Consider the following 14,577-nt stretch of genomic DNA (forward strand, 5'->3'; position numbering starts at 1 on the left):
TGTCACACTCAAGAGTTCCACTTCTAGGAGTGTATCTTACAGGTGCACTCAGCCCTGTGCATATCTACAAGATTATTCAGTGCAACATTGTTGGTGATGGCAAAAAACTGGAAACAACTTAAATAGGGGACTCGTTAAACAAATTTGGGGACATCTGTACAAGGGAACACTATGCAGCCATGAACAGAAATGAACGAGCGCACGATGCATAATACACGGATATAAAATGGTATTTCCCATATCCCACTTTGGAGAATACTTTGTTTCTTATAAAGTTAAACATATACTTACCCATGACCCAGTAACTTCATCTCTAGATTTTTTGCTCCCCACCCCCCACCAAATAAAAATATATCTCCCCACAAGGACTTAAACGCTCGTAACAGTTGTTTGTAATAGGCAACAGCTGGAGACAGCCCAGGGTCCACCAGCTAGTGGAGGGATAAGCAAACTGATGGATCTCTGTATCTTGGGATACCACACTGCAGGATAAATGAGTGTACTACTGACATGTGCAACAACTAGGAAGATTCTCAAAGCATGCTGAGCAAAAACAAGCTGGACACAAAAAACAACTTGCTACAATGACGCTATTTATGTCAAATTCTACAACAGGTGAAATGAGTCAAGCCACAGTAAAGAAACCAGATCAGTGGCTACCTCGGGGAATGGCAGGGGTGGGGTGGGGTGGGGCTTGGTTGAGAAGGGGAATAAACAAATTTGGGGAGCTGGAAATGTTGCATATCACCACTGGGTCTTCCTTACACAAATGTTTCTCTGTATGTAAATTACACCTGAATAGTTTTAAAAAGCAAGGTGCAGAACAGCAAGTAAATTATGATAGCCTTTGTGTTTAAAATGACTAGAAATTTGCTTGTATCTGCTTAGACTTTCTGGGACTGGCTGGTAACAGTGGTTGCCTATGGGAGGGGAACTGGTGGCTAGGGCCCGGAAAGAGGGAGACTTTTCCCCATGTCCTGTTGCAACTGTTGACCCTGAAAGACATAGGTGAATATACTATGTAAATAGAAACTGAAAAGGGGGGCGCCTGGGTGGCTCGGTGGGTTAAGCCGATGCCTTCGGCTCAGGTCATGATCTCAGGGTCCTGGGATCGAGTCCTGCATCGGGCTCTCTGCTCAGCAGGGAGCCTGCTTCCTCCTCTCTCTCTCTACCTGCCTCTCTGCCTACTTGTGATCTCTCTCTGTCAAATAAATAAATAAAATCTTTAAAAAAAAAATAGAAACTGAAAAGGAAGAGATGGGTTATGTGCAAATTTGACATCGATAAGCCCCTGCTTTAAATCCTTCAGTGGCTCCCCCTTGCCATCAGGGCAAAGTTCAGACTCTGAGCTTCCCTGCCTCACCTGGCCTGAGCCGCCCCATCTCTCCCTCCTCCCCCACGCCCCCCAGACAGTACCCTTTCCAGCTACTTACCACTACCCACATACAGCTCAGCGCCAGGCTCTCTCTGTCCTTTGTGACCATGCTGTGCCCTCAACTGCTCCTCTCCCATAAGGCTCAGCTGCTGGAGACGCTCTCCCCAGTTCCCATTCGGAGTGGCTCCCCTGTCCCCCATGGTCCTGCTGTACTCGCCCCACTCCTTCCTCCTCCATTCAGATTACTGTGTTTATTGGTGCTGACTGTGAGCTGGCCCCTGGGATCCCTGGAGACAGACGGAAGCCCTCTTTAGGGACAAACCTGCTTCCATGTCTGTTCTCCGCCAGATAGAAGGCTTCTCTGGCCCAGAGATTCTAACAGAGTCTCCTCTCCCCAGGCCCAGCTCTGGCCATGGCTGAGACCTTGATAGAATGTGTTGTTTTAAAATTAAGTGCTTGTTGCCCACGGAGTACGTTTCATGACAAGACCAACGGGGCCTTTTGGAACATGTAGAAAAAACACACCGTTGTGGGATTATGGGATATGTCCAAGTCTTAACTCCTGGTTCCTGTGAATGTGACCTTTGGAAATGGGGTCCTTGCGGATGTGAAGTCTAAGGATGACCTTAGACTGGGTGAGGGTGGGCACTAATCCTTGGGCTGGCCTCCTTATAAGAGGGAAATCTGGACACAGACACAAATGTCCAGGGAGGACTCTGTGTGGTGATGGAGGCAGAGTGGAGTGGCGGGTCTACAGGCCCCTGTGCAACAAGGACCACAGGCATCCCTTGCAAGGAGCTAGGATGTGTCCTCCCCTGGGGGTCTTAGAGAGAGCAAGGCCCTACCTACCGAAATCCCAACGTCTGACTTCCCGCCTCAGAACTAGGAGAGAATACATTTCTGTTGCCTTAAACCACCCAGTTTGTGGTAAAGTATGACTTCACTCCTAGGAAACTTTACAACTAAACCAGTCAACACCTAAGACAATTATAGGTAGTGATGAGCACTTTGGAAAAATAAAACAAAACATGGAAACAGGGCACATGACAGGGAGTGATAGGGAACAGTCTCACCTTAGTTGAGGTGGTCAGGGAAGGCCTCTAGGAGGAGGTGATGTTTCAGTGGAGACAGACAAGATGAGGAGCAGGCAGAGGTGCTAGGGTCAGGCAAGAGTCTTGGTGTGTTTTAAAGCTACCGGATGCAGGCCTGACAATGGCAGACACCTTGTCAGTGGTCTTTGGGGGAAGTCCCCAGAACTGAAGAAGGAAGGGACTGTCCTGTCTTTGCCTCCTTAGGTCTTAGAACCTGCTGTGGGGCTGATGCGGGTCACCCTCTGGCCGGGGCCGGCTGGCAGCTGATGGAGGAGGCCAGCTTCCCAGCTGACACTCAGGCGCTGTAATTGTGATTAACTACAGGGTCCTCTTCCCTGCTCGGGCCTGAGGCCGTGGATGTGACAGCTGCAGAGTGAAGCAATGAGGCCAGGAAGGGGTTAATGGGCTGCCCCTCCATCTGAGCCCTTCACACAATGAGGGGGAGGTGGGGGGGGGCCTCTGGTGAGGGTGTGTGGCATCAGCTGGGGTGAGTGAATGGAGGGGACAGAGGCCTTGTCCCTGGGGACCCCCAGAGTACTCTGTGGGGATAGGGGTCAGAGCCCTCCCCCCTGCTGTTATTTCCATCCGTCCCCATCCCCCCCCCCCCCCCACCGCCTTCCTCTCCCAACCCCTCCCAGCTAGAGCATCCTAGGTACCTGCCCTCTGGGCTCCAAAGTGGGCAGCTCTTCAGCCTCATGGAATTCTGAAGCACAGTCTGAAAGTCAAAGAATTATAGAATCATGAAATGTCAACGCGGGGCGGGGGAAGCTCATTTATTCTTGTCGCTGTCAAACTTTTTTTGCTTAATTATTAGCATCAGAACCCAGAGCCCCCACCCCTCCCTCATTTTCTCTGCCAATAATAAATAGTGTGTCGATTACCCTGAGAGCATCCTGGGTGCCAGTCTAAATCATTCCTCATTCCCAGTCCTGCCCCTGAGAATGGGGGCATGTAGGGGGAGTCACGACAAATGTCTCACTTACACAACCATCGCCACAACTGATCTATAGAACATTCCCCTCACCCCAGAAAGTTCCCTCAATCACCTCTGGGGTCAATACTCCTTTCCCTAATCCCGGGTTGAATACTGGCTCCCCAAATCCAAAGACACGGAGTTCTAGTCCCTGAGTTTTGTAAATGTTACCTTATCTGGAAAAGGGATCTTTGCAGATGATATTAAATGAAAGATCTTGGGGTTGTTGAGATGACTGGATTTTCCAGGTGGACATTCAGTGCCATCACCTGAGAAGCAGGTATGCCTGGCTGGCTCAGCTGGTAGAGCATGCGACTCTTGATCTTGGGGGCATGAGTTCAAGCCCCACATTGGGCACAGAGCTTATTAAAAACAAAAGAAAGAAAGAAAGAAAGACAGAGACCAAGAGGCAGACTTGCAGAGAGGGAGACTGGTGACCATGTAGGCGGAGAGTGAGGTATGTGGCCACAAGCCAACGACTGGCTGGAGCCATCAGAAGCTGGAAGAGGTAAGGAAAAGCTTCTCCTGTGAGCCTTCTGAGGGAGCACAGCTCCACAGACACTGTCGTTTCAGACTTTCAGCCTGGGAATTCACTGTAAGAGAGTAAATTTCTGTTGTTCTAAGCCATCCAGTTTGTGGGACTCTGTCAGAGTAGCTCTAAAAACTGAATACACTTGGCAACCATGCCCTGTTTTCTGTCAGCGTACTTTTGCCTTTGCAAGAATTTTAGATAAACGGGACCCTACGGGTTGTAGCCTTTTGAATCTGGCTTCTTCCACTCGGCATAATGCATTTGGGAGTCATTCATGCTGCCCAGTAGTATTCCAACGTGTGGAGACACAGTGACTTGTTTATCATTCACCAGTTGAAAGGCATTTGGATCATTTTTAATTTGGGGCGATGACAGGTAATTCTTCTATGAGCCTGTGCACTCAGGTCTTTGCGGAGACACCACGTGACCCTTTTCTAGGGTTGGTATCCAACCATGGAATTACTGGGTCATACTGCAAGCATATTTATAATTCCACTAGAAACCGATGAACTTTTTCAACGGGACTGTACCAGTTCTCACTCCCACCAGCGCCTAGTATTGTCAGATGAAAAAAACCGTCTTGGTTATTTACATAAGCACGTAATGAACACAGAGTTCTCGCGAAGACTGAACAAGTATATTGCAGAGAAGGATGCCTCTCACGATAGCGCGTGCTCCTGCCTCGGAAATGTCAGCTCTTTCTTCTGTTATCCCTGCGGGGAGGCCAGGACAGAACCAGGGCTGCAAAACTCCAAGGCCAGGTGGGCCAGGTGGATGAGGCAGGGGTGCTGGGGAGCTGGCAGGCACGTGCCCATCCTGAAGGTCGGGGTCTGTAGGAAACAGCGGGGTAGAGGTTTGAACGCAGGTGGCTCTTCGGGGAGTGCTCTTAGGATCTCAGGGGAGTGAGGAAAGCGGGGTCAGGCTTTTGCTCTGGAGTTGGGATGGCCTTCAGAGATGTCACACTGTGACACAGGGTGGTCAGGCCTCTTCACCCTGCCTTGACCGGCTTTGGAGTGTCTGCTCTTGGGGGATGGGAAGTCTTAGGTAGAGCAGCCCCTTCACCTGAACCAACCATCAGCAGCCAATGCTGAAGGCATGTGGGGTCTGGTCCCCTGATCCAGGTGACATCTGCTGGGGGGCGGTGGTGGGAAGGAGGCCCATGTGGTCAGAGCTTTCCATTTTTCAAAACGAGCTGTAAATCTAGATGTTGACGTTGTCTCCTCATTTTTTGAAAGGGCTGGAAACTCTTGGAGACTCTTAGAACATGCTTCGAGGAGTTAGCATGCCAGGTGTAAGGTCTGGGTGGGGCCTGGGGCTGCCTGCCAATGTCCCCTGGTGTGAAAGCTGCTCTGTCACCATCTGATATCATGTTAGTGTCCGGTCCCCCATGCGGTGAGCCCTGTGGGACAAGCACCTTTGGGTTTTGCTCCCCACAGCATCCCCAGCCTAGGGCAGGGCTTGGCATGAACTGAAGAAGAAGGAGAAAGTGAAAGAGCGGAGAGCTGAACTGGGGGACTTGTCTCGGCTCGCAGGGTATTTATTTGCAGAGAAAGTCATTAGATTTTGAGTTAATTTGTTTCACAGCATCTGACAACAAGTACCTTATTATAGAATGTATATAATACATTTTATTACATATAATAACAACTTCTCTCACACCCACACCTCAGGTTCATCAGATTCTATTACCTCACCCTTCAACACGTATCCAGAATCCGACTACTTCCTCCTACCTCCAAAGCCACCACCCGGTCCGCGGCCACCATCTGTATCTCCTGGGTCATTGCCAAGCCCCCTGTTGGTCTCCCTGCCTCCCTCCTGCCCATCACTGCATGGGAACAACCAAGGGAGGTGACCCTCTTGCCCCCGGGGGGCTACAAGAGGCTTTGAGGAGGAGGCCTCCTTGGGGAAACAGGATGTTTATGACAGGCCTTCTGAGGGGAGGTCTTCTGTCCCCCACGCGGAGGAGTGGTTCCTGAGGTAACAGAACAGAGAGGGTGATGTCGAGACCAGCTGTGGTCCTGGTCACTTCATAGCACTCAGGGGACCTCGGAGTTGGTACAGTTTGGAGCCCCCCCGCCCTGCCACTGGCTAAGCGTGTGCGGGAAGGGAGTGTGCCTGTGTGGGTTCCCTGCAGGGCCGGGGCTGGGCCTGTGTAGTGGTCCAGAGCACAGCTCTTGTGTTCCTGTTTTGCGCCCGTGGGCAATCTGTCTAACCTCTATTTCCTCTTCTATAACAGGAGACTAAAAATACTAATACATACCTCACAGGGCTCTGATAACTTAATATGTGCAAAATGGTTAGGACAATATTAGCCAGGCAGGAATTACATAAGGGCTGTCTTCTAATATTATTATGGGCCAAGATCAGATCCGAACTCTGCCATGGACAGGTTGTGTGACCTTGTGCAGGTGACTTTGTCTCTCTGGTCTCAGTTTCCTCACCTGTAAAATGGGATCATATTGGCACTGTGAGGATTCAAGGAGATGCCATATGGGAAGGCCTCCCTCAGGTTCAAGGTTGGTCCTTAGTTATGCAAGTATGGGAGCGTCTGGGGAGCTGCCTATGTGGCCATGGGCAGATACTCCTATAGCCTGGACTCTTAAACCACTCTGAACGGCGCCCCTTCCTGCAGGACCCCAAAAGATCCCCCTTCCAGGCACACCCCTTTCTGGCCTCGTATTTCTGCTTCTTGGACTGCAGTGCCATCTGCTGGCCAAAAGCCGTCTGCCTGCTTGAGGGGAAAGGGATAGTCCTGGGCGCTGACTGTGTTCATCAAAAAGACAGGCAGACGTACACACACACACACACACACACACACACACACACACACGACACGGATGTAGGTATCAGCCTTTCTCTGTAGAGACTGAGCCTCAAACGAGGCCACACAGAACCAGGTGTGAAGCTGGGGAGCTGGGGTTCACATCCCCTCTCCCCCCACTCCAGACCCCCTCCCAGGGCAAGTTCAAGTTCTGGACCTTTCTACCCCTTTACTTAGAGAGAAGCCAGGAGCTGAGGTTGGGGTCCTGGGGAGAATGTTAGGGCTGTACCCCAGGACCCAGACTGAAGAAGGAAGAGCACTAGACAGGGAATCCCCTGTCACTCTGGCTCCACCAAACACGGGCCGAGCAACCTTTGGAAAATCTTTACCCATTTATTTTAGCCCTTATCGTTTTGAATATAGTCACTGCTGGGTGAGCATTTAACAAGGGCATTATGTTCTAATGTGTGGAGAAAATGATAAAAATAGGCAATTTTCTAAAACTCCAAAAAATCCTTTAAATCGTCCATAAAGTACAGTTTTTTTGAATGAGTCCTTTGCAGTAATAAGCACCCTGGACATAAAGATGAACGGTGTGTGGCCGCGATTGTAGAGGTTTGCAAACTCTGATTTTCCATTCAGCTCTCACTCAGATGTGCGGGATTCTGCCCGCTCCACCCCCCGCCCCCTTGCTCACTGCTGGGCTTATGTCCAGGCAGAGTCACGCACACTACGTACCTTGTTCTCCCTTCCTCTCCCTCTCTCTGGGCACACACGGTTGCGTTTCTGAAGTTATATAATAAAAACAGCTAACATTTGTGGAACATTTATTATGCATCATAATAACTAAAGTTCTGAGCCCTTTACCTGCCTTCATTCCTATCATCCTTCTAAAATGCTTTGAGGTAGGTACTGTTGTTACAGATGGAGAAATAGAGGGACTGAGAGGTTAAGGAACTAGCCCAAGGTCACGCAGCCTTTGACTGGAAGAGCCTGGACTTGAAGCCAAGGAGTCTAGGACCAGAATCCACACTTTTAACTGTCCTGTTACTCACTTAAATGGAAACCCCATGAGAGGCATGTGTATATGTCTGTGGGTCTGCTGTAAGCCCACAAGTTCCATCAGGCAGGCTAGAACCTCTCCCGTGTCATCTGTATTGTCCCCAAGGCTGGTCTCTTCCCACCAGGACCCACTCAGGGTGTGTGCTCAGTAATTGTTGGACAAATGCCCATGGCTCACTGAGCCCCAGCGTCTTCCTCTGTCAGACTGGAGTCGCAGTGCTTCTGATGGCTGGAGGTCCCAGCGAACTGTCAGCAGGCAAGCTCTCTTTAAAGACCCTCCATTCTCCCTCACCCACTTCCCGTTCATCTCTGCCTCAGGCTTTCAGTCTGTCCCATAGAGAGAGGTGCACCAATCTGGGAGAGCTGATTGTGTGCGTATCTGCCAACTGCATTCAGCAACACCATAGTCATTGAAATCAGCAACAGGGAGAGTATTTGACTGTGGAAATTGGCAAGGGCACAACCAGGACGATTTCCCTTTAGAGATGTTAAACATTTACTGCCGCCAGGAGAAAATGAGTCCTCTACGGACCACCTCCAGGGAGCAGCATGGTGGAGTGATCACACCTATTGTCTCTGGAATCACCTGTGTTCATAGTCCAGCTCTATCCCTTACCAACTGTGTGATCTGGTTCAGTTACTTAACCTCTCTGAGCCTCATTCATCCAGAAGACAATTCTCTTCTTCATTAGGAATTCAGTGCAAGCATCCATATAAATGCTCTCTCAATGAATGTTATTTATGAATATTCCAAATCAGTCTAGAAGGTGGGGGAAGGTGCTTGTTTCCCCATCTGAGCAAAAGGAGTGATGCGGACCGGGATTTACAGTGTCAAAGGGGAACTTCAGACAAGGGCAATGTGAAATCTCAGGGTGAGGCCCTAATGGATGGAATCTTGAGCACTTGAGTCTGTGAGCCAGTACGGGCTGTGTGCATGACGACTGGGGGACAAGGCCCTCCTTCAGTTCTTTGAGGGGAGGGTTGCTGTTAGCTCTTGAGTCTGGACAGTATTGGGGAGAGACGGGTGATCTAACCAACAATTATCCCTGCCTTCCCCTCCCCTTCCTTCTTGCCAGCGAGCACTGCTAGAGGGATGTTGTGTGGTTGGTGACATATGAGATGTCATGTATTTAACAAGAATACTACAAAAAGGAGAAGGAATACGGCTCTATCGGAGTAACATTTCTGTACCTGGCATTAAAGTAGTTTAAAGCTGAAGGAGAGTCTGACATGTGAAGATGTATATGGTAAGCCTAAAGCAATCATTAAAAAAAAAAGTGAAAAAAAGTTAAAGAAGATGGAAGTCTCTAGAAAACTTTCAGGGCATGTGTCTAAGCATGATTTCCCATCACCCTTTTGTGAGTTAAGTTTGTGAACTCACGGGAAGCACTTGGAAAAGTACTTGGCATGCTGTAAGCATGTGATAAGTTTCAGTTGTTCTTTCTTTTTTTTTTTAAGATTTTATTTATTTATTTGATAGAGATCACAAGTAGGCAGAGAGGCAGGCAGAGAGAGAGAGGAGGAAGCAGGCTCCTCACTGAGCAGAGAGTCCGAAGTGGGGCTTGATCTCAGGACCCTGAGACCATGACCTGAGCTGAAGGCAGAGGCTTTAACCCACTGAGCCACCCAGGTGGCCCAAGTTTCAGTTATTCTTATCCTCACAATAATTTTATGGGACAAGCTTCTTTCCTTATTACACAGTAAAGAAACAGAGACTCAGAGATGCACAGTAAATTGCCTGAGGTCACACAGCAAATTAGCAGGGGAGACAGATCAGAACCCACGTTTGTTAGACTTCAAAGCCTCACGCCTCACACCTCACACCTGCATAGAGAGGCAGGTCCAAGGTCTTTCATCACTGTGTTGTTTAAAATCAGAAATAGTGCCGATGCCCCACCAACAGCAGCTGTTCCGTAAACCGTAGCATGCCAAGTCAGGAAGTGCTTTGTGCTGGGTATGAGAAATGAGGTCACCGTATACACAGGGACATGGAACTGTCTTCAAGACATTCTGTTCTGTAAAAAGAACACCTGAAGAAAAAGTTCCATAACCCACAGGAAACAAAGCCAAATATTCCATAAAATCTAAGAGTGAGTGTGTGTGTGTGAGAGAGAGAGAAAGAGAGAGACTTATACAGGCTCATATGAAGCAGATGAAGGTGATTTAAACAATAGGATCTATTTATAGGACCCTCCCTTTCTTTAGACTTTTATTTTTGTTGAGTTTTGAGATAACACATATTCAAAGAAAAAATTCAGAGTACAACAATGTGTCAAGAAGAAAAAATATCACCAGAAATCCCTTTCTCCAGAATTAACTAGGCTAACATGTTGGTATATGTCTTTCCAGTCCTCTCTGTGTGTGACCGTGTGTGTATGTGTTAGTGTGTGTAAGCATATACATATTTATATAAACATCCATATGAATATGAGAATTCTGCTGCTCTAAGTGTCCCACACATTGTAGAAGCTTAAAGAACATAGAAGTTTATTTCTCTGCCATATTAAATCTGGGTCCCAAGTAGAATGGTGGCTCCATAATCAAGCTTGCAACCTCCTTCTATATCCTTGCTATATTATGTCATCCTGTGTCTTCTGTCTCATGGTCTAAGATGGCTGCTACAGATCCAGCTATCACATCTGCATTACCAGCAGCAGGAAGGGGAAATGGAAAATTGAGGTCCCACCTCTTCCTTTTATGTACACAATCAGAAGCTGGGCACATCATTGTTGGTAACATCCCATTTGTCTGAATGTAATCACATGGCCCTCCCTCACTACAGGGAAGCCTGGGAACTGTGGTCTTACTCTGGGCTGCCATGCACCCACCTGGAAGCCCTGGGTTTTAGGACCATGAGAGAAATGGGAGAATGGACACCATGGAATTCATTCTCTCAATAATAACTGCTTCCTCCATCAAGACAGTTCTGTATCTTACAGTCTAACCACTGAACCCTGCAGGAGGATGCTGGCTTGGGCCAAATTGCCAGTCATAATAGAACAGACTGTCTGTTAAGTCACAACCGGAACCCAGCTGCCTTGGCACATAGGGACATTTCAACCGAAAGCCATTTCCAGATGAAAAGCAGAGTCCTGGCAACATCAACATTTGCCAGGCACTTCCTCCAGACTTTTCCCCAGAGACATCAAGAAGAGAATCAGGAGAGACCATTCATACATCAGAGCTGTAAGATGATGATGTGTGTCATAGACCCTCTCTGGCAGGTTTCGCTCCATCTGCCGATCATTCTTAAAATGATACCATTAGTCTGGCCATGGGTAAATCCTATCCTGCCTACAAATCATTCATTCCTTGTCCCTTCTTTTCACTTCCAGAGGGGGAGGAGTTTGAGCATGTACCTGTGTGCGTGTGTGTGTGTGTGTGTGTGTTAAGAATATTTAAGATCATGCAACCACTCTGGAAAACAACATGGAGGTTCCTCAAAAAGTTGAAAATAGAACTACCCTATGACCCAGCAATTGCAGTACTGGGTATTTACCCTAAAGATACAAACGTAGTGATCCGAAGGGCACCTGCACCTGAATGTTTATAGCAGTAATGTCTACAATAGCCAAACTATGGAAAGAACCTAGATGTCCATCAACAGATGAATGGATAAAGAAGAGGTGGTATATATATACAATGGAATACTATGCAGCCATCAAAAGAAATGAAATCTTGCCATTTGCAATGACATGGATGGAACTAGAGGGTATCATGCTTAGTGAAATAAGTCAATCAGAGAAAGACAACTATCATACGATCTCCCTGATATGAGGAAGTGGAGATGCAACATGGGGTGTTTGGGAGGTAGGAAAAGAATAAATGAAACAAGATGGGATCGGGAGGGAGACAAACCATAAGTGACTCTTAATCTCACAAAACAAACTGAGGGTTGCTGGGGGGAAGGGGGTCAGGAGAGGGGGGTGGAGTTATGTACACTGGGGAGGGTATGTACTATGGTGAGTGCTGTGAAGTGTGTAAACCTGGTGATTCACAGACCTGTACCCGGGGATAAAAATACATTATAGGTTTACAAAAAAATAAAAAATTAAAAAAACGTTAAAAAATATGTATAAAGTAAAAAAAAAAAAAAAGAATAAGATCTATTGTCTTAGTGAATTCCAAGTATCCAATACAGTACTGTTCATTATAGTCACCCCGCTGTACATTACATCCCCAGAAGACATTCATCTTATAACTGTAAGTTTGATCCTTTGGTCAACATGTTTGATCCCATGTTTGATCCAAGGATGTTTGATCCTTTGATCAACATCTCTTCATTGCCCTGCCCACTGCTGCCCCCGCTCCCAGCAGCCCCCCAGAAACCACCCATTAACTCTCAGTTTCTGGGAGTTCCGTTTTTCTTTTTTTTTTTTTCTTCTTTTTAGCTCCCACATGTGAGACCATACAGTAGTTGTCTTTCTCTCTCTGACTTATTTCACTTAACAGAATGCCTTCAAGGCTTACCTATGTTGCTACGAATGGCAACACTTCCTTTTTGTTAAAGGTTGAATAATATTCACATATACATAATAACTTTTTTATATCCATTCATCTGTGGATGGACAGTGGAATCATTTCTGTGTCTTGGAGATTGTATATAACACTGTGATGAACATGGAGTGAAGAGATCTCTTTGATAGAGGTGTTTTATTTCCTTAAGATACCTACCCAGAAGTGGGATGTCTGAATCTTATGGCATTTTTATTTTTAACTTTTTGGGGAACCCCCATACTGTCTTCCACAGGGGCTGCACCAGTTTGCATTCCCACCAACAGTGCACAAAGGTTCCTTCTTCTCCACATCCTCGCCAATGCTTGTCATCTCTTGTTGTTGTTTTTAAAGATTTTATTTATTTATTTGACAGAGATCACAAGTAAGCAGAGAAGCAGGCAGGGGGTGGGGAGCAGGCTCCCTGCTGAGCAGACAGCCTGACGGCGGGGCTCGATCCCAGGACCCTGAGATCATGCCCTGAGGCGAAGGCAGAAGCTTAACCCACTGAGCCACCCAGGCACCCATCTTGTCATTTTGGTATGAGCCATTCTAACAGGTGTGAGGTGCTGAATCACTGTGGTTTTGATCTGTAGTTTTCTGATGATGAGTGATGCTGAACTTCTTTTCATGAACCTGTCGGCCATAAATATTCCTTTTTTGGAAAAATGGCTGTTCGAGTCTTTTGCCCATTTTTAATTTTTTTCTTTTTCTTTCTTTTCTTTTCTTTTTCTTTTTTCTTTTGATATTGCATTGTATGATGCTGTCTCTTTCTTACCACCTTTTGGTGACTCTCTTCCAATTCTCTGCTTTTAAGGTCTCTTGTCATTAGATTGGGCCCATCCACATAATCCAAAATAATCTGTTTTAAGGTCTGTAACCTTGACTCCATCAGCAAAGTCCTTTCTGCTATGCAATATAACATATATACAGGTCTCAGGAATTGGGGTGCATGCATCCTTGGAGGAGCCCTTCTGCTCACTCCTAATGTTTGCTGAGCCCTTCTCAGGGAGAGGCACTCTCTATGCTGGGGTCTGGGAGGTCTGCGGTAAATGTGTCTCAGGGTACAATGCTCCGGAAAAATAACGGGAGGGAATTTCTCCCGGGAACCCCCCGCCCAACCCCAATTCAGAAGTTTGAGTGGTCAGCTTCCTAGCAGAGAAGTCCCTCTTGCTCTGGTTCTGATTCTCTGGGCAGAGGCTAGGACCCCAAGCCCACCCCATGTTCCTACCACTTTAGCTCCCATCCACTGCCCTAGGGTGGAAGGAGGGTCATTCTGTCCTTTTTCTATATAGACCTTACCCTTAGTCAGTCGTCCATCTCCAGAAAAAATTCCAAGGAGACCCGCAGAAAGGACAAATCATGTATTTCAGTCTGTGTGGTATGCTGGCTCCCCCCCTCCCCCCGCCCCAACGCCCAGGGCAGCTGCAGTAGCTTCTGATTCTGTTTGCACCTGCTGAGGTCCCTGAAGTGTCACTCACCAGACCCCTGCAGACCCCACACAGGCCAACACAATCTTCCACTTGGCCTCTAAGGTCCCTCCCTCCTCAGGCTGCACCTGGGCTCAGCAGGCTGGCCTCCCCGGGGGGCGGGGCGGGGACTGGAATGAAGCCTGTTGCCCACCACCCCATGGCTTTTGCAAGCACGGTTTTCATGGACAGGAATGCACCCTCCTTCTGGCTTTGCCCCCTTCCCTTCCACCACCTGGAGATACCAGCTCAGGGGCATCTTAGGGGAACCCGCCCACCTGCTGCCAACCCCAGGGTAAATCGAAAGTCCTGAGCTCATTCGTCAGGGAACTTATTTAGTTGGAGGGCAGAGATAGCAGGTGACTCGGTCACCCTAGCAACTGGGTTTAAGCAGAAGGGCCATCCAGGGTCCTTAGTAGATGTTCTCAGAAAGTGGAAGCTTTTAGTGACATTTATTGAGCACTTGCTGTTTGCGGGTGTGGTGCTAAGCTCGCTGCATTTATTAATAAGGTTGACCAGCCCTCAGGGCAACCCTGGTTGGTAGATGCTCTTCTTGTCCCCGCTGCACGGAGGAGACTGTGGGGAGTGGACCCATGCACCTTCGCTTAAAGGCTGTTAATGTCAGAATGGCCTCCACGGATGGTGGGTGAAAGTAAAACCAAAGAGAGGTCCAAACACAAATAAAAATGGGCAAAAGAGGGCACCTGGGGGATGCAGTCGGTTAAGCATCTGCCTCCTGCTCAGGTCATTCTCATGGGGTCCTGGGATCGAGCCCCTCATCAGGCTCCCTGCTCAGTGGGGAGTCTGCCTCTCCCTC

This window comes from Mustela erminea, chromosome 7 (assembly GCF_009829155.1).
Source record: "Mustela erminea isolate mMusErm1 chromosome 7, mMusErm1.Pri, whole genome shotgun sequence".
NCBI classification, from domain to species: Eukaryota; Metazoa; Chordata; class Mammalia; order Carnivora; family Mustelidae; genus Mustela; species Mustela erminea.